The sequence below is a fragment of the Babylonia areolata genome, chromosome 24 (assembly GCF_041734735.1).
Source record: "Babylonia areolata isolate BAREFJ2019XMU chromosome 24, ASM4173473v1, whole genome shotgun sequence".
NCBI lineage: Eukaryota > Metazoa > Mollusca > Gastropoda > Neogastropoda > Buccinidae > Babylonia > Babylonia areolata.
Window position 1 is genome coordinate 43,367,552 of NC_134899.1, and position 20,000 is coordinate 43,387,551.

At 40.6% G+C, this 20,000-nt stretch overlaps 1 protein-coding gene and 1 long non-coding RNA gene across 2 annotated transcripts in view; one reads left to right on the forward strand and one right to left on the reverse strand.

The window, feature by feature from the left end:
• LOC143298639 (gamma-aminobutyric acid receptor subunit beta-like) overlaps positions 1-20,000 on the forward strand; it is a 353,929-nt gene that overhangs the window by 200,683 nt on the left and 133,246 nt on the right. The gene's annotated exons all lie outside the window — the stretch shown is intronic.
• LOC143298487 (uncharacterized) lies at positions 6,564-11,197 on the reverse strand. The gene is made up of 5 exons (XR_013057393.1): positions 11,070-11,197; positions 10,049-10,084; positions 9,528-9,555; positions 8,256-8,376; positions 6,564-6,676 (listed from the first exon to the last, which is right to left on the reverse strand). It is a non-coding gene; the product is annotated as an uncharacterized LOC143298487 (long non-coding RNA).

The window sequence follows — 20,000 nt, forward strand, 5'->3', positions numbered from 1 at the left end:
TGTGTGTGGGCGTGTCTTTGTGCGTGCGTGCGTGTCATACTGTGGTTGTCTTTTCGAATTTTGTTGTCTGTTCCATTTTTTTTGTTTTTTATGACACTCTTGTCGATCGTCTATTTCAAAGGTTAAATGCCTGTAGGCATACATGCTTGTAGGGTCAGCGGCGTTTGTTTTGGTTATTTATATTTCTTGAAGTCTTTCAGCTCCTGTTGTTGTTATTCTTTGCCCCAGTATGCAAGCGCGCGCGCGCGTGTGTGTGTGTGCGTGCTTGCGTGCGTGCGTGTGTGTATGAGTGTTTTCTTTTGTTTTGTTGTGTGTATGTGTGTTTGTTTGTTTGTTTTTGTGCACGAGCACATGTATATGAGTGCAAGCGTGTGTGTGCACGTGTGTGTGTGTGCGTGTGTGTGTGTGTGTGTGTGTGTGTGTGTGTGTGTGTGTGTGTGTGTGTGTGTGTGTGTGTGTTTGCAATCGCGCGCATGTGTGTGTATGTGTGTGTGTGTGTGTGTGTGTGTGTGTGTGTGTGTGTGTTTGCAATCGCACGCATGTGTGTGTGTGTGTGTGTGTGTGTGTGTGTGTGTGTGTGTGTGTAGGCCAGGAAATTTAGATTGAATATTGCGTTAGGTCAAAATGTCTGCAACAAAACCATTCTTTTTACGATAAAATAGAATAAATCATACTGATCACACTGATATAAAGTTGACCACTATAGGGGGGCGGGAACATAGTAGATTTTGATTTTTAATGTCTAGAATCGAATATTTTTATTACTTCTGCCTGTGTGAGAGCGCCTTACAAAAAGTCGCAAGGCAAGCACAGGCGAAGGTTACACAAGCGCGGTATAAGGGGTCGCCAGAGGAAAGCTTTTAGCGCGATACAGTACATGTGACTGACTGCTGCCGCGCTGATGCTGATCTGTGAGCAGGTCACTGCGGCAGACAACCGATTCTGAACAGCAAGCTAGGAACAGAGCTCTTTGGGGTCAAAAGGAAACAAACATTTTCAGTTTCATGTATTTTATACTTAAGTGGTAGAAGACGCAAATCCGCTTTTATGAATGTTCCAGTTTCCTGCCATTCATGACATATCATAAAGAATGAAATCGGTATTATACCGACTGCAAAAGTGAATTTACGAACGCAGCACGGGATCATTTAGTTCGCAAGTACAATTTTGTTGATAATTTACGCAATGCACAACTTGGACCGGATATACTCCATGCTCCGCTTATTAACGTGTAGAATATAAATATCTAAATATGTGTTAGCCCGGTTCGGTTTCAATGAACATTATCGGCGCTCTGTCCAGAATATAAATTGGGAAAGTATAGAGGACAGATGATGGCAAAATTGAACATCATGTCTTGATGTGAAAAGAACGGTATGAAATACATATTTTTCTTTGGAAATGAAGCGGTATTTGCAAATGTGACTCACGAACCCTGGTGCAGTAGACGTCGATTTAGCGTGGGATATAAATAATAATCATAATGATAACAATGGATCATAAATTTTATTAATAATTATGTAAAACTTTGTTGTAACACGTGTAACATTGAATCCAAGTTACCTAAACTAACTTTCCCAACGCAGATGTTTGAATTACTGGATTTATAATAATGATAGTAATGAATCTATCATGCGATCCTTAGCCAATGCAGTGCATTCTAACAAAGCCTGTGCAAAATTATGTATTTTCTTAATGATTACCTAAAACCTTATGACATATGTAACATGGAACCCAAAATACCTAAACTAACTCCCCCACCCTGGATGATTTTTAATTTTCAGAAACACTGCAGGCACTCCATTTTCACATCAATTCTCCCCAGTGTTTAACTGTTTAAAGTACTACCGTTCATCTTATTATGAAATGGGAATTGTATTATTTATATCACTTGACAAGAGTTTTCCTCTTTATCTGAAGAATTGTGATCAAAACACCGGATTCTTTGTATCTTTCTATTCGGTCAATCAACAGAAAACTGATTAGCGTTATCCTCACAGTGAACAAATATGTAGGATTGCAGAAAAACAAAATATAATAAAAGTAAGACTTTGAGAAAAAACAAAAACAAACAACAACAACAAACAACTAACAATAAGGAATGTTATTATCTGTGTAAAGCAGAACCAAAGAACATGTGTTCCGTGTCCGAATGTGACACCTGACTTCATCTCAAGCACTATTAAACGTGAAATGCTTCAAACTTAATTAATTTTAAGAAATTCATTCACAGTCAATGTATACTTTGGATTTTCAGAACTTGTGTGATGTAAAATGAGGCTGTTCTAGTCAAATTTTGCAAAACATTAGCGTGTAGGGACTGACATTTTTTCGGATACAACAAATGTTTTCGTTCCACACTTCGTCTGTCTTGTGAACTGATAAACTACATCATTTCGTGATAAAACTTCACCAGACGGCAAAAGCCAAAATCAAGGTAATTTAAGGGATTGATTTTCTACTTTGAACTTTGTTGTTTGGAACTTTTGATGCAACAAGTCTTCAACTGAAAACAGTCTTACTGAACTACATGCGTTGACTTGGTTCGAAATCTTGCGCCAGTATCCGTATATTACCGCATCTCGCCATGTGTCAGAAACAGTGATTGTCGGATCAGAGATAAATGTAAAAACAAGCCATAACAACGACGAAATTAACACACACAGTTTTTTTCTTCTTTTTTTTAATATAGCAACCATGGGGTGCGAATGAACATATCGGAGATTTCCGTGTAACATATGTGCATCTCACACGCTGTCGGAAACAACACATTCTCTGAATATGTGTTCAAACACACACAATTGAAGGGTGTTTGTCAAACCGATTTACGCTTTCCCACGATGAATCTGCATGATTTATGTGGAAACAGTTCTAATTTTGTTTACATGTATATTTTTATTGGGTCGTTTACATGCACAGAAGTAACACAGAAAAGCAGAACTGAAAATTAATATACAACGTCAATTGCATTTAAATAGTTGAATAGACATTTTTGTTTCAGAAAAATGAGTGTATGTGCTGCAGAAGATAGATGTTGTGACCACCTGTTGCAAGTAAAGAACGTGTAGTGTATTCATGAATGTGCTTGCCTTTGAATGAATAAACATACATCAAGAGGAACGGGTTGTTTACGTCTGTCATGCGGGTTTTTTTCATACTATTTCAAACTTAATGTACCATTTTTACTGATGATCAATGTTTTATTATCATAACGAATGAATACAGATCAGGTCTGTATGTACTGGATTTTTATCAGGTTTGTACTTATTTGTTTCTGACCACTTCATGTTCAGACACATTGCCATGCCACAAAATGGCGCCGAAATTTTGGATGTTTTTAATAATTTTCAACACATTTAAGACACAAGAACAAACCATTTTCTCACAAAATTGTTGCAGACATTTCTCTTATGAACTGCAATTCTAATAACATGTGAAACATTTGAATAATCATTGTAAACACATGTTTATACTGAATCAGACTGAGAGACCCCCCATTTCCAACAAAGTTCTGGAGACATTTTCCAGGCAGTCTTTGCTCTTCATGACTATCTGATGCATTTCATTTTGCCACCTTCATACTCCAGCCAGATACATTTTCTTTCCCACGCTAAACTGACGTCTCTACTGCGCCAGGGTTCGTGAGTCACATTTGCAAATACCGCTTCATTTCCAAAGAAAAAAATATATTGTATACCGTTCTTTTTACATCAAGACATGATGTTGGTCGATTTTGCCATCATCTGCCTTCCATGCTTTCTGAGTTAATTGTCTGGACAGTGCTCCAACAATGTTCATTGAAACAAACCTGGTTAACAGATATTGAGATATTCATATACTACACGTTAATAAGCAGAGCATGAAGTATTTCCAAGTTGTCCATTGCGTAAAATGTCAACATGATTGTTCTTACGAACTAAATGATCCCATGCTGCCTTCGTAAATTCACCTTTGCAGTCTGTATAATACCGATTTCATTCTTCATGAAATGTCAGGACTGGTAAGAAACTGTAAAACATTCATAAAAGCAAATTTGCGTTTTCTACCAATAGATGAAATCAAAAATGTTTGTTTCCTTTTGACCCCAAAGAGTTCTCTTATTTTCTGTACGGTATCTGTCATCAGCCACAGTGACCTACTAACGGAGGTATAGGACAGCATCAGCGCGGCAGCAGTCAGCCACAAGTACTGTACCGCGCTAAACGCTTTCCTCTGGCAACCCTTATACCGCGCTTACGTAACTCTGGCTTGCTCTTGCCTTGCGGATCTTTGTACGGCGCTCTCTCATGGCCAGAAGTGTGACAAATGATTATTAAAAACTAAAATCTAATTATGTTCCCGCCCACCTACAGCGGTCAAGTTTATATCAGCGTGATCAGTATGAATTATTCTATTTTATCGTGAAAAGAACGGTTTTGTTGCAGACATTTTGACCATTTTTGTATCTGTCCTCCGCCCCCTACCCCCCCCCCCCCCCCCCACCCCCACACACACACACACTCTATCCCGCTTAAGACAGGTCATTCTTGGAGCGCACGTCGCTTGCTCAGACTGAGTCTTGGGTGAAGTAAGCTTTTCACAGAGAGAGAGAGAAACACCTTATTTCAATCCGAGAAATTACGATATTGTCGCCCTCATCATTCTCTTGCATTTCTTGTTGTGGTGGCACTCCGAAAATAAATCGATTGAGAGAGAGAGAGAGAGAGAGAGAGAGAGAGAGAGAGAGAATGCATGTGAAAGTTTCAATTTCAGTTTCAGTAGCTCAAGGAGGCGTCACTGCGTTCGGACAAATCCATATACGCTACACCACATCTGCCAAGCAGATGCCTGACCAGCAGCGTAACCCAACGCACTTAGTCAGGCCTTGAGAAAAAAATAAAATAAAATAAAATAAAATAAAATAAATCCTCATCCTCCATCCCACCAACACTCACACCTATCCACCGCACCCACTCACCCACAGTCATCAATGCAACACCACACCCATTTCACACCTTGCCCTTGTCCACGTCCGTAACTGTTCATCCTCTTTCCGTAATGAATGGGGGAAGGGTGGGTAAGGGGGGAATGAGGGGGGAGGGGGGGAGGTGTTTACGTGTATGTGTGTGTGTATACTTGTGTGTGTGTGTGTGTGTGTGTGTGTGTGTGTGTGTGTGTGTGTGTGTGTGTGAGGATGAAGGTGTTGAGGTGTTTGTGTTTGTGCGGGTGTGTGTATCTGTCTGTCTGTCTGTCTGTCTGTCTGTCTGTCTGTCTGTCTCTCTCTCTCTCCCTCTCTCTCTCTCTCTCTCTCTCTGTCTGTCTGTGTCTCTTTCCTCTCATTGATTTCATCTTCTTCAATAATAGTGTGTCGTTCTTAATTAAGTAATGTACATGCTATCATTTATGCCTTTTATATTCATATGCAATTGTGTGTGTGTGTGTGTGTGTGTGTGTGTGTGTGTGTGTGTGTGTGTGTGTGTGTGTGAGTGTGTCTTTGCTTCGTCTTTTCTTCTTCTTTTTTGCCTTTCAGAGCTGGATGTAAAAAAAAATATACATAAATCAAAAAAAGCAACAAAAAAAAGCTGTACTTACTCCACAGCCCTCGTGAAATAAAAATATCTTTTCGTTACGTTTCCCTTCTGAGGCAAAACCTGCCTGGTAAGTTTTCAAGAATCCAGTTATATCACAGCTTGCTGTAATAATGATTCAGGTTCTTGATCTGAGACAGACTGTCAATTGCATTTGACTCTTGGTTGAGGAAGCTAAGACTTTGTGCTCTGTGGCCTGATGAGGAGAGTATATTGAATGATTTGGAGTTGTTGTTGTTGCTGTTGTTATTTGTTTGTTGTTGTTGTTGTTGTTGTTGTTGTTGTTATTTTGTTCGTTTTATCTGAGAGTACATGAAATGATTTTGATTTTTTTTGTTCGTTGTATCTAACAGTACTTTTAATGATTCTTAAACAGTTATGCTCTTCGCAGCTGAGAGTAGGTATACTTTAAATGAAATTGAAAATTTTAAGTTCGTTGTATCTGAGAGTACAGTAAATGATTTTGAAAATTTTTATGTTCGTCGTATCTGAGAGTATTGTAAATAATTTTGAAAATTTTTATGTTCGTCGTATCTGAGAGTACTGTAAATGATTTTGAAAATTTTTATGTTCGTCATATCTGAGAGTACAGTAAATGATTTTGAATTTTTTTATGTTCGTCGTATCTGAGAGTACTGCAAATGATTTTGAAAATGTTATTGTTCGTTGCATCTCCCTTAATTGATTCACAAAGAAAATGATGCAGCGTTTGGATCAGCCGTCGTATCTTTACGTTGTGAGTGTTGAACAATGTTTCGTTTGCATGTCCACATCATGAAGAGAGTATAATCTTTGTAGCTGACTGTGTGTGTTGCTTGAGTTCAGTTCAGTTCCAGAATAGATTAATAGATAAATAAATATATTGCTTGAGTACACACGCACACACACACACACCTCTCTTCTTCAGTCTCTGAAAATTGCAAAGAAAAGCACAAGTGCACAAACAAATTCAGATAAGAGAAGGCAGCTTTTATTCATTGCTTATAATTATTTTGTGGACAGATTCTGCACTTGAGAAAAGTTGGTCTGCGAAGGCAACATCAGTCTGTTTCTGTGGCCGTTGTAACCTGTCTTCTGTGGAGTCTTCATGGTACTTAGATTAACTGCCACTGGAACAAACAGTGTTCATCCTTCAAGTTAACACAGGAAGAAGACAAAAAAATACTGCAGGATTCTTCAAAGACAAAAAAACAAAAGTTAATAAAAACCTTTCTGGTGGTGGATGAATCCTCTTTGTTTAGTGGGATACGACGTTTCGGACCATAGGCCCGTTGTCAAGTGATGAGAAGAAGACAGTGTGAATAGGAAAGCCTATGTGAGAAAAGGGTGATGACATCTCACTACTTTCTGTTTTGATTGTATTGCACTGAATGGTGATCAGCAAGTGTTTTAGTTCGAAACGCCGTATCCCACTAAACAAAGAGGATTCATCCACCACCAAAAAGGGTTTTATAAACTTTAGTTTTTTGTCTTAACACAGAGGGTTCTGTAATGTACAAGATGAAATAATCGGGAACAGTAAAAGTGATATACGTGATGAAATTAACAGATGATATATTTGTGTTACCGAATAACTCATTCTTTTTTTTTTTTTTTTTAAACTTTCGTCCTTGTTTTGTGTACCCGATGGTGACGTGAGAACACAGACGATTTATGTGACTTTTCTGAAGGTAGTCGATTTACTGTGTGTGAGAACTCTCTCTCTCTCTCTCTCTCTCTCTCTCTCTCTCTCTCTCTCTCTCTCTCTCTCCTTCTCTCGTTCTTTTTTTCTCCCCCTCTCTCTGTTTCCCTACCACCATCTCTCGCTCTGAACCAACTCTTCCCGTCTGTAACTGCATTTAGTGTCAATGTTTCAGCATGAAGGACCCTCCTCTTCCGCCGCCCCCCCTCCCCTCCCCCACACTCCCTCCAACACACACATACTCACACACATATACATACATACATACATACATACATATACGTATATATGTAGGAGAGAGGGGAAGATTCGTTCGTTCGTTTCCTTATTTATAGTCCATTCATCTAAGATGATGATATTAGACTGAAAATAAATGATATCATTGTTATTATGATTATTTGGATTATTATTATTTCTATCACCATGATGATAATTGTTATTATTAATTAGAAATCATCGTTTCTGTATATTCAAATGAAAATGGGTGGGTGGTTGGGCGGTTGAGGTGGAGGGAGGGCGAGGGTGGGGACTGAGCAAGAGAGAGAGAGAGAGAGAGAGAGAGAGAGAGAGAGAGAACAGAATGTGGAAAAAATAGAGTACAGAATGTAAAATGGAGGGGATGAGTGTCAGTGATTGGAGAAAGAAAAAAAAATTATTGCAAGGGTATGTCAGAGAGGGTGGACTGGGAAAGCGGGATTAGGACAAAAATAATCAATATTGCATGCACTACTTCTGTAGATTATTATTTGAAAAGAGATGATGATGATGCGGGGACCCACAATAAACAACCAACTGGACAATTCAACAGATAACTTGCTAACTTTCAGAAAGAAACTTTCGAAATAAATAACCTTTTTTTCCAAAAGAAATTAACATTTGAAACTGGTAACAGGTGTTCAGTAATTTCTGGAGGCAAAAAATGTTTCATTTCTAAACATCGGATTTTAGAGAGCGGGGGGAGTGTGTGTGTGTGTGTGTGTGGGGGGGGGGGGGTATCGTGTACTTACGCGCAAATAGAAAATGTCCGCCACGTATCACAACGACCACTACAGCAAGCACCGTCGCTGGTGCAGGTGTCACTTGCCGGATTGCGGGAACTTTGCACTGGTTAGTGCACGTAGGAACGGACTGAACACAATAGCAGGAACTGAAGGCTGTATTGTACTGTGTTGTATTTGTATTTCTTTTTGTCACAACAGATTCCTCTGCTTCTTTCACATCCATGATGAAAAGAGGCAAACACGTCACATGATAAAGGGAAAACAAAAACGACAACAGCAACAACAACAAAATCACCACACACACACACACACACACACACTCTCACACACACACACACACACACACACACACACACACACACACACACACGGATGTATGGAAGAAGTTAAAAGTTCAGTTAAAACAACAGCATCAAAAAGACAAGCGCAGAACGAAGTTTGCCATAGGCAGTCAAACAGTGTCTGTCACTTAAAGCTGTGTCAAAACGATATGTTTTTGCTAATTCCTCCTTTGGTGGACTGGCTTCAGAAATCATGTGGAGAATTACGCTGAAGGATTCCACTCTTAGCAGCAGTAGTAGTAGCAGTAGTGTAGGGACTGGCAGGTCATCTGTCTAGACCTCTCGGCCTTTTTTTATGTGCCCGTCGAATCTTCATCCTCACTTCTTTCTTTTTTTAATTTTATCTATTTATTTTTTTCTTTTGTTTGTTGTTGTTGGGCGGGATACGCAAGTACGCTTCTACAAGAACTTTCCTTTCATTCATCATAACCAAAACATTCTTTTTTAAAGATGGTATTGGTATCAAGAAGATTTTTGATCGTGTTAGTATTTTGTGCAAGTTTAACTTCGGTTGGTAGTGCATTCCATATCTGTGTAATTCGGTCTGCCAATGAATTTGTTTCTCTTCTTTCTTTCTTTGTATCCTTTTTGTTCAGAGCAACAACTATATATGGTTTCGTAAATAAATAGTTTTCTTCTTCAACAGCGAGGATAGAACACGATGAGATGAAAGAGTATCATTGATGATACCAGTTTCTACGGGGATCGTTCCATCAAGACATCTACACATTAGTTTTCAACAACATACGATAAAAAAAATGCTAAGACCACGTGTGACGTGGCAAAACCTAACAACCCCCCTCCCTACACACACACACATACACACACACACACACACACACACACACACACACACACACACACACGGGACATTGATCAAACAACTCAGCACAGCACAGTGTCAGGCAAAACAAAACAAAGAAATTGGTCTCCTTACCTCTGATGGATCGTAGACGGAGCCTTAACTGAAAGAACGAGATTGAAAACCATAAACATTATATCAGTTGGGTACAAGTCAATTCTCACGTGGTACAAGTCATTACTCACGTGGTACAAGTCATTACTCACTTTTCCTTCATGACATAGCACCATCACACACAGTTGATAGAAAAAACAACAAAAGAGAATTGAAAAAGAAAATGCTTACTTCTATAACAAATGTGATCTAATCGTTTTTCTCGGACTCTCTTTTCGCCTTTCTGCTTCCACACACACAGACGCACCCATCCCACCCTCCACCCACATACACACCTGACCATTAGTGTGAGATAAATTGAAAACTGATACGATAATTTCCCACCTGTTAGTTGCATTAGACAGGCTGTGTTGAACATATAGGATATAAATATATAATATGTCGAGCACACACACGCACGCGCGCGCTTTTTCTCGATTCAAAAGGAAGCTATAGATCTGGTGGATCATGAAATACTGATCATATTATATGAGTATACTCACTCCACCATGGTTTCTGTCTCTTTTGTCTGGTCTTACCTGGAAAACATAACACTCCAAAATTACTCAACCGTAACATATTCTTCTGAAGGACAAGTAGACATTCTTGTACCCAAATCTTTTGCATCTACATGAACGACTTGCCTATCTATAAGCAGTAGTAGTACTATTAGTAGTAGGCCTCCTTCGGTCATGGCTGACCATGGATAGAGTATATTCGACCTAATGTCTAACTGAGCTGTCTGCTTGGACCACGCAGCGTTGCCTGTGACTGTAGAGACCGATGTGAGAGAGTCTCTGTCGCAGCGGTCACATGCGTAAGCTGATGCTGGTATGTTGGCTGCCGTTCCTTTTCTGCGAGCTCGCTTTTCTCCTGCAGCAGCTGACAGTTTGTCCTCACCAATCCGTAGCTGATTCTTGAGAGTGTTTCACCATCTGTTGCAGTCATCTGCAAGGTCCTTCCAGGACTCAGTGTTGATCTCAAGCGCCTTCATGTCATGTTTGAAACGTCTTTGTTTCTCAGCTGTGGGCGGCCGATGCTTTTTTGCCCTGTGGCGAGCTCTCCAAAAAGGATGTCTCCTGGCAAGACATGGTGACAAACGCCGAAGTTCTGACTCGCGCTGGCCTCCCAACCATGTATACTATGCTGAGACAGCGTCGGCTGCGCTGGCTGGGCCACGTTCGCCGCATGGAAGATGGTAGCATCCCAAAAGACATCTTTTATGAAGTAGTACTACTATTATTACCATTATCATTGTCCTTGCTGCTGTTGTTGCTGTGGTTATCGTCATCATCTTCTTTATCATTATGAGACAATCATTATCATTATTGTCGTTTTTGTTGTTGTTATTGTTGTTTTCACAAGGACAGCTTGGAAAAATACGCGGAAGAAACCTTGAGTAGTTTAGGTTTTGAATCTTGGATCTCTCGAATCTCTCACGGAATGCAAACAAAACACACACATACACGTACACGCACACGCACACACACATACACAACAACAACAACGACAAGAAAAACTTACTTTCTGCAGCAGACCCGACTGAAGCCAGAAGCAGGCAAAGAACGAAGAGGAGACCAAACCTCATGATGCTGCTGTCAGCAATTGGAATCTTCACGTCAAGATGAAATCTGTCAGACCCTTCAGCTCGTTTCGCGGCGAATGACGGTGGCACACAGCCACTCTATCCATATATAGAGCTTCTGGACATGACGTCACAACTGTCAGATGACCGAAGAGACCCACGTTGAACACGTGGCAATCTGCAAGACGTCGCACCTGTCGCGTACCTGAAGACGCCCACGTAGATCATAATGGTAATGGAAATGACGTCACAGCTGTCACGTGACTGAAGAGACCCACGTGGAACATAGCATACGGACATTTCTTCACATCGTAGCTCGTCACAGACAGACGTGGTCTTTGCTGAAAGTGCCACTAAAGTGTACAGTCAAAGACAGCTCACAGAATGGTACAACCGATGAAAATCTGCATTCTGAAATCATACCGTCACAGTGGTCAGATTCACATTATCTACAGTATGATAACCAGTCAGAATGATTGTAGTGACATACTCCAGATCGTTTTGGTGGCTAGGTAGAATAGAAAAAAACAACAAAAAAACGGGAGTCAGCTGAATAAATGAGTGAATGAATAAGGGGGATGGAGCTTGGAAACTTGAGAGAGGGAGACAGAGACAGAGAGAGAAATCACAGACAGACTGACTGACAGAGAGGGAGGGAGGGAGAGAGAAGAGACAGACTGACCGACAGACAGACACAGCGATCAAGACAGAGAGAGACAGAGAGACGGATAGACAGACAGACAGACAGAAAAAGAGACAGTGGTGGGGAAAGAGATATAGGTGGCTGTTTTCGGGTTTTGTTTATTTGTTTTTTGTCTGTTTGCCTATATCACGTCTATCCACAGTTGCGATTTTAGACGAAAAACTATGACACATGGGTGTCGGTGTGTTTATGTGTGTGTGTGTGTGTGTGTGTGTGTGTGAGAGAGAGAGAGAGAGAGAGAGAGAGAGAGAGAGAGAGAGAGAGAGAGAGAGAGAGAGAGAGAGAACGAAGTTGTTTTTTATTGAGGGAATAAGCATACATGTGGTTTTTTTGGGTTTTTTTTTTCATCCAGCCCTCAGGGCAAATAGAAAATGAAAATGAATCAAAATATTCACAAAGTAACAAAGAGATGTAGAAGTAAAAGACATGACATTCACATACACATTTAAACATGCACATGCACTTAATTCTGATCCAAACATCATATCATGAAAAGAAAAACCAAAACTAAAACAAAAAACAAACAACCCGCCCTCGCCCCCTCGCCCCCTCCCTCACTTACCCCCCCCCCCACCACCACCACCACCACCACACGCGCACACACAAACTCAAAAACAAACCAAAAAACACGAAGTCTGTAGGACACTGATTGTGGTTGTGTATTATTAAGTATTGCAATAGTGGTGAGACAGAGAGAGAGAGAGAGAGAGAGAGAGAGAGTTAGGAATGAAAGTGATTTCGACCTTTCGTTAAATTGAGAAATTGATCCAGTTTTTTTTGTTTTTTTTCTGGATGGGGTATTTCATCAGTTTCTTCTTGGCACCTGTCTGAGTTACCTTGTAGCTCTGTGTTATTTCTTTTTAGTAATTCAAGTGTCTGTAACCCCACTATCTTACCCCCGTGGGTGGGTGGCTGGATTTTCATTGTCTGTTCTCGAAATGGCATTCAGTATTACCCGTCTGACTTGAATCAATTGCGGTATGAATATAACCAGGGTATGGTAATATAATACACTGGTTTGTTAAGTCGCGAAAATGTACAATCAACAAAAATGATGTATTGTTTAAAATGAAGTGATGTGGGTGCTCTAAAATCAGGTTTGTAAAGTTTCCTATTAAATGTAATTCTGTTCTTCCATCAAAAATAGCTGGCTAAAATGTACTTGAGCATTACCGGTTTTCTATTACTGATCCACAGCCAACAAAGTTTTGTTTTGTGAACTCTCTCCATACGAACGGCGAAAGAGACGACGTTAACAGTGTTTCACTCTAGTTACCATCATCAAAATATTGCAAGAGGAAGGCTCTTATACTGAAGAGGTGAATGTTGACAAAGAATACCACAATTCTGACGACGGAAGCTGATGGTTGGGTCATTCAGACACCCACTGGACATCCGAGGGGTCTGTGTAGAGGAGAAGAGAGGACTGGTCGTACTGAGTTAAACAAAGTGTAATCCACAATGCTTCAGGTGTCCATGTGCCCCACTTCCATCAGCAAGACTATGGGTCATTGTGTTTGATATTTAGTTATAGTCCATGGTTACCTGTCTCACATGTCAGTCACGGCTTGAAGACTCAAGACTATGAAGATCTGTCCTGAGCTGGTCGTGTAAGTGTCTTCAACCAAATTAAGAATATTGTATTGTATCGTATAATACTGCATTGCATTGCATTGTATTTCTCTTTTTTGTCACAACAGATATCTCTCTGTGAAATTCGGCCTGCTCTCCACAGGGAGACCGCGTCGCTACACTGAGAGTGCCACCCAATTTTTTAGAATTTTTTGTTTCCTTGCGTACAGTTTTATTTGATTTTTTCCTGTTGAAGTGGGTTTATCGACATAATTTTGCCAGGGATAACCCTTCTGTTGCCGTTGGTTCTTTTAAGTGCGCAAAGTGCATGCTGCAGATTGGACCTCGGTTTATCATCTCATCCGAATGACTAGCGTCCAGACCACCACTCAAGGTATAGTGGAGGGGGAGAAAATACCGGGGACTGAGCCGTGATTCGATCCAGCGCTTCCTAGTTTTGAGTTGATGGCAAAATTTGACAACAGTCATCCTTCTCGAGTTATTGAAAGGAGCGTTTTTATTTAGGTTTTTATTTTATATATATATATATGTGTATATATATATATATATATATATATATATGTATATATATGTATGTATATATATATATATATATATATATATATATATATATATATATATACAGACCTCAATTTGCACTTTACATACAAATAGCAGACTTTGTTGATAGGCTGTAGCATTTTTGTCTCCAATTTTCTGTTTACTGGGGACTCCAATGTGCATACGGGGTCCCTCTAAGAGTTGATTTGCACATAGTGAGTCTTTGAAAAAGTTGCCCCAGAAGAAGTCTCTCCAGAGCTCCCAACACTGTGATGGCACGGTTGTTATGTTTCCCGGTCATAGTGGGTTTACTGAAGCCATAAACGCAGATTTGCATACTGAGTCTATCAGAGAAGTTCCTCCGCAGTGGCTGGGAACAGTCTGTTCAGTAACACACTGGCAAGTATTTTGCAGGCCAGGAGCACCATGGAAAGAACTAAACGGACTGACAGAAATCAACACGCACGATGCCTTTTTTTCTGGAACTGGTCATTTTGCCAAGTAATCATTTGTCCTTCTTTCCAACTGTAGGGTACTTTCTTTGTTTCTTTGTTCGTTTGCTTGCTTATCTCAATGACAACACATGTTCTTTATCCAGGTTTTGTGAACGGTGTTTATTGCAAGGTCCTGAACACCATTCTTGTTCATGGTTTTCAGCTATTCAGCCGAAGATGTCCTGAACTCTGCCAATAAAAGCAACAGAAGATGCAGGGACAGAAAAAGAGGGTGTTCATCATCTGAAGTTATCCTCTATCCGTTTCAGACCAAACCGGTGTATGTAATAACATCTCAACATGATCCTACCACATTCATGAAATCATGTTCTGGACAGCTGTTGCTTTGAACACATAGGACGGAAAGAAAGAAAGAAGAGCGCTATCCTTCAGTGTAATTCCCCACATCATTTCTGAAGCCGGGCATAGAAAGGAGGTATTAGAAAACTTATTGTTGTGATACAGCTGTCAGTGACAAACACTGAATGACTGGCTTTGTTTTGAACTTGAACTTTTAATGTCACATAGGATTTTCGGCAGTCAGCTGGGCCGTGAAGTAAATGATTTGAATTGATTTCACCTCTTATGATCACTCCATCCCCTTCCTCTCCTTCCATCTTTGTGTGTGTGTGTCTGTCTGTTTGTCTGTCACCGTTTTGTTTTTTTTCTTTCTTAAGGATGTAAAAGTAGATGTGCTTACTTAACTATCCTTGTGGAACAACACTTTGATTTCTTTACCATTTTTTGTTTCTTTGCAACTGGAATTAATCCTGTATTCGTTCCAGACCAAACCTGTGGACGCGACCATATTTCTACAAGATTAATCGACGTCATTTGGCAAAGGTTTTTGCCCATATTCACGAAATCATGTGCAGGTGTTGAATCCTTCAGTGAAATTCCCCTCCGTGATTTCTGAAGCCAGTCCTACAAAGGAGGTATCAGCGAACATGTTTTGTGTGACACAGCTTCAAGTGACAGACATTGTTTGACTGCCTTTGACAGAGTTTGTTTTGAACTTGTCTTTCCGATGCTGTTTTTAACTTAACGTTTAACATTGCCTCTGGGGTCTTCAGCAGTCATGATTTGAACTGATTTCACCTGTTATGGTCGCTTCATCCCCCTTCTTTTCTATTTCTTCTCCCTCACCCTCACTCTGTGTGTGTGTGTGTGTGTGTGTGTGTGTGGTGTGTGTGGTGTGTTGTGTGTGTGTGTGTGTGTGTGTGTGTGTGTGTGTGTGTGTGTGTGTGTCTGTGGTGTGTGTGTGTGTGTGTTTCTGTGTGTGTGGTGTGTTTGTGTGTGTGTGTGTGTGTGTGTGTGTGTGTGGTGATTTTGTTGTTGTTGCTGTTGTCGTCGTTGTTTTCTCTTTATCGTGTGACGTGTTTGGCTCTTTTGATCATGGGTGTGAAAGAAGCAGATGTGCTTACCCATGCCAGCGGAACAAAAAGTAGAACAAAGAAAGGAGAGTTGGCGTCGCGCTGTTGCAACACGCTCTCCCTCGGGAGAACAACCCAAATCTCACACGGAGAAATCTGTTCTGGTAAAACAAACCTCTCAAAAAAGTACAAGACAACACGATACAGCATAGCATGACAGTACGACACGACACAAGAAGACACGACACGACACGACACGACACGACACGACACGACACAATACATTACAATACAACACAGCACAGTACAAAACAATGCAATGCAATACGATACAATACAAAAAGTGATATATATATATATATATATATATATATATATATATATATATATATATGTATATATATATATATATATATATATATATATATATATATCACTGAATCTTGTGCAAAGACAAATCAAAGCGCTTTCACGCCAGTTATTCACACGCATGCATAACTATAAAACTGGATAAACTAAAGACAAGGAAGAGGCAGGGAAAGGAGGCTGCCTTGGGAAGAGGTGGGTTTTAACTCTCTCCATACGAACGGCGAAAGAGACGACGTTAACAGCGTTCCACCCCAATTACCATCATCAAAATATTGCAAGCGGAAGGCTCTTATACTGAAGAGGTGAATGTTGACAAAGAATACCACAATTCTGACGACGGAAGCTAAAGGTTGGGTCATTCAGACACCCACTGGACATCCGAGGGGTCTGTGCAGAGGAGAAGAGAGGACTGGCCGTACTGAGTGAGTTAAGGCAGACTTGAAAGAGTTCAGTGCGGAGACCTGACGAAGTGAAAGAGGAAGTTCATTCCAATTGCAAGGTCCAGAGACAGAGAAAGAACTGTAGCCAACAGTGGAGTGTTTGAATTTGGGTATGCGTAAACAGAGTGGATCCGAAGCTGATCGTGGAGAGCGAGATGGAGTGTAGAGGCGAAGGCAGCCACAGAGATAGGAACATATCTACATTTATAACATAGAGTGCTGCTCTTGTACTCTATTCTGTGTGAGACAGGGAGCTAATGGAGATGTTGTAAAAGAGGAGTGATGTGCTCAGATCTTTTCTTTTTTCTGAGGACGAGTCGGACAGCAGAATTTTTTTTATGCGCTGAAGGGACTGAATAGATGAAGCAGGCAAACCTGACAATAGAGTTACAGTAGTCAACGCGTGAGTGAATGAGAGAAACGACAAGACTATATGTTGCGTCGGTGGACATATTATATTTCCGTAAGGAACTGATGCACCGCAATTGACAGTAGCAGGATTGACATGTCTGACTGATAAATTTTTGCATGGACAGTGTGTTGTCAAGGACAACGCCAAGGTTCCTGACTGAATTGGAAAGAGGGGTGGATGTACTGCCAAGTTTGATTGTGTCAGTTGAGATGAAAGAGAGTTTTTGTTTAGCTCCTATGATCATTGCTTCAGTTTTGTCAGCGTTCAATTGTAACTTATTTAGAGTCATCCAGTTTTGAATGTCCAGGAAGCAGTCGGATGTTACTTGCAAGAGCGACGACAGTTTCTAAAGGGGTATCACTCTTCTGGAGTCGAGTATCATTAGCATAAGAATGATGACTGACATGGCGGTCGACAATTTCAGCGAGAGGAGCAGCGTGCAGTGTGTACAGAGCACTGGGCATAGAACAGATCCCTGTGGGACTCCATGTTCGATTTTAACGGGTTCGGACAGGCAATTATCAACAATGACAGTCTGGAATCGATCAGTGAGATAAGATTTAAACCGGTTGAGAACAGTGCCTTTGATACTAAATGTAAAATGAAGACGGGAAAGAAGGATTGAATGGTCTATCTTGTCAAAGGTGGCTGGCAAGTCGAGAAGAGTGAGAAGGGAAATTTGTCCTGAGTCGGACGCTAGCAGCAGATTATTCAGGATGTGGAAGAGAGTGGTTTCCGTTCAATGGTCAGCACGATAGGCAGGCTGAAAGGGGTGGATGAGATTGTTGAAACAGAAGTGGTTGCTGTGCTGCTTGAGGACAGCTTTTTCAAGGAGTTTGGACAGGAATAGACGGTACAGTACAGTGCAGTACAATGCAATGCAATGCAATATAGTGCAGTGCAGTGCAATGCAACATCCTTCATGATGATCGCTTGCTTCGGGCCTTGTGGTCGGCCGCTGTTCTTTTGGGCTCAGCGCATTTGTCTTACACTCAGTCTTCATTTTCAGTTCTGAAGTGAAGCTCAGAACGCAAAGTCAGGACTACTGGTATAATTTCCGAGGCCTCTTGCCCGTCACAACAGGTGGAAACATGCACGAAGTGTAGACCTTCTAAAACACTATTGTTTTCGCTTCATGTTGTCAACAGCATACAGCTTTGCGGTAAGGTTAATGCTTCATGCATGAGTACTACCAGCCTCTTCGACAAGTACTCGTTCGGTTTTGACATAAAAAGGATAAACTGATCATCGACGGAAGATGATAGAAATTCGTTGAAAGGAAATCATTCATCTCCAAGAGTTTCATATCAGGTACAGATTAAACGAAAGTGCATCTCGGTTTCTTTGGTTGTTCATAGATGTCTCTTCAATTTATACAGTAATAACGTATATCAGAACCAATACTTGAAACGTATTCATACTGTCTTGAATGAAATTGGGTTAAGGTTTTTTTTTCTGTTTAAACCAACACAGTTTTGATGTACATCCTACATGGTTCAAAGAGAAAATGAAACGTTGCTTAAAAGATAGGTTTTTGCAAGATTGGTGTATACATGTCGATAACGACACTATGTATGTCAATTACAGGATGTTTAAACCATACTTTGGCCAAGATGCTTATTTTACAGTGTTACCAAAACTAATAATTGTGTTATTGAGTTAGTTAAGTTTAGAACAACTAATAATCTTTTGCCTGTTAATAGACAGTGTTTTGACAATTTACCCAGAAATGAAAGAATCTGTGATGAATGATCCACAAACGATACTGCTTATGAGTTTCTGTTTGTTTGTGTGCCCTTTTTTGGAGGCATCAGACAAAAATGTTTATCTAGTTATTAATCCGCCGGAACTCCATTAAACTCTACCTATTGTTTTCTGGAAACAAACAACAATAGAATACAGTTAAAACTTATTGGTTTCTGCTATGCGTAGCTCTTTTCATTCATGTTTAGTCTATTGATACGTTTAAAAAAAAAAACAAAAAAAAAAACAACAGTTGTTGTGTTTTTCGTTGTTTGTTTGTATTACGAGTGAAATAGTACTTGTCAGTGTGTATGTTAAGTGATTGAACGAATGAATCTACTTCTTGTTTTTGACATCACTCTTTTTATATTTATTGGATATGAGTAAAATATGAACGCATGTAATGTTTCAATGCCAAGGGGCACACGAAATAAACTCCTTGCCTTGCCCTGACACAGGTTTTTTTGTGCGTGTGTGTATGCATGAAATGACAATTACGATTGCTAACATCAGTTTTAAAATGGAATCGTTGAGAAGCACACAAACACACCTGCACACGCGCAGACAGCCTCGGACCCCCCCACCTCCCTCCTCCGCTCCCCACCCTCCCCGCCTCCCCACCTTCCCCCTCCTCCATCCCTATTGCTGCAAAACTGTGGCATCATGTGTGTGTGTGAGTGTGTGTGTGTGTGTGTGTGTGTGTGTGTGTGTGTGTGTGTGTGTGTGTGTGTGTGTGTGTGTGTGTGTGTGTGTGTGTGTGTGTTTGTGTGTGCGTGCGTGCGTGCATGGGTGTGCGTTTTTGTGTGCATTTGTGTGTGGGCGTGTCTTTGTCCGTGCGTGCGTGAATGGATGTATGTGTCTGGGTGTGTGTGTGTGTGTGTGATGGGAGCTTGTGTGTGTGTGTGTGTGTGTGTGTGTGTGTGTGTGTGTGTGTGAGTGTTTGTGTGTGCGTGCGTGGGTTTGCGTTTTTGTGTGCATTTGTGTGTGGGCGTGTCTGTGTGCGTGCGTGCATGAATGGATGCATGTGTGTGTGTGTGTGTGTGTGTGTGTGTGTGTGTGTGTGTGTGTGTGTGTGCACGCGCGCGCGCGTGCGTGTGTGTATGTTGTTGTTATTTTGTTGTTTTCTTTTCTTCTTTTTATCATTTTGCTTTATTGTGGTTGTTGTTTTTCGTCCCCACAGTTTCAGTTTCAGTTTCAGTAACT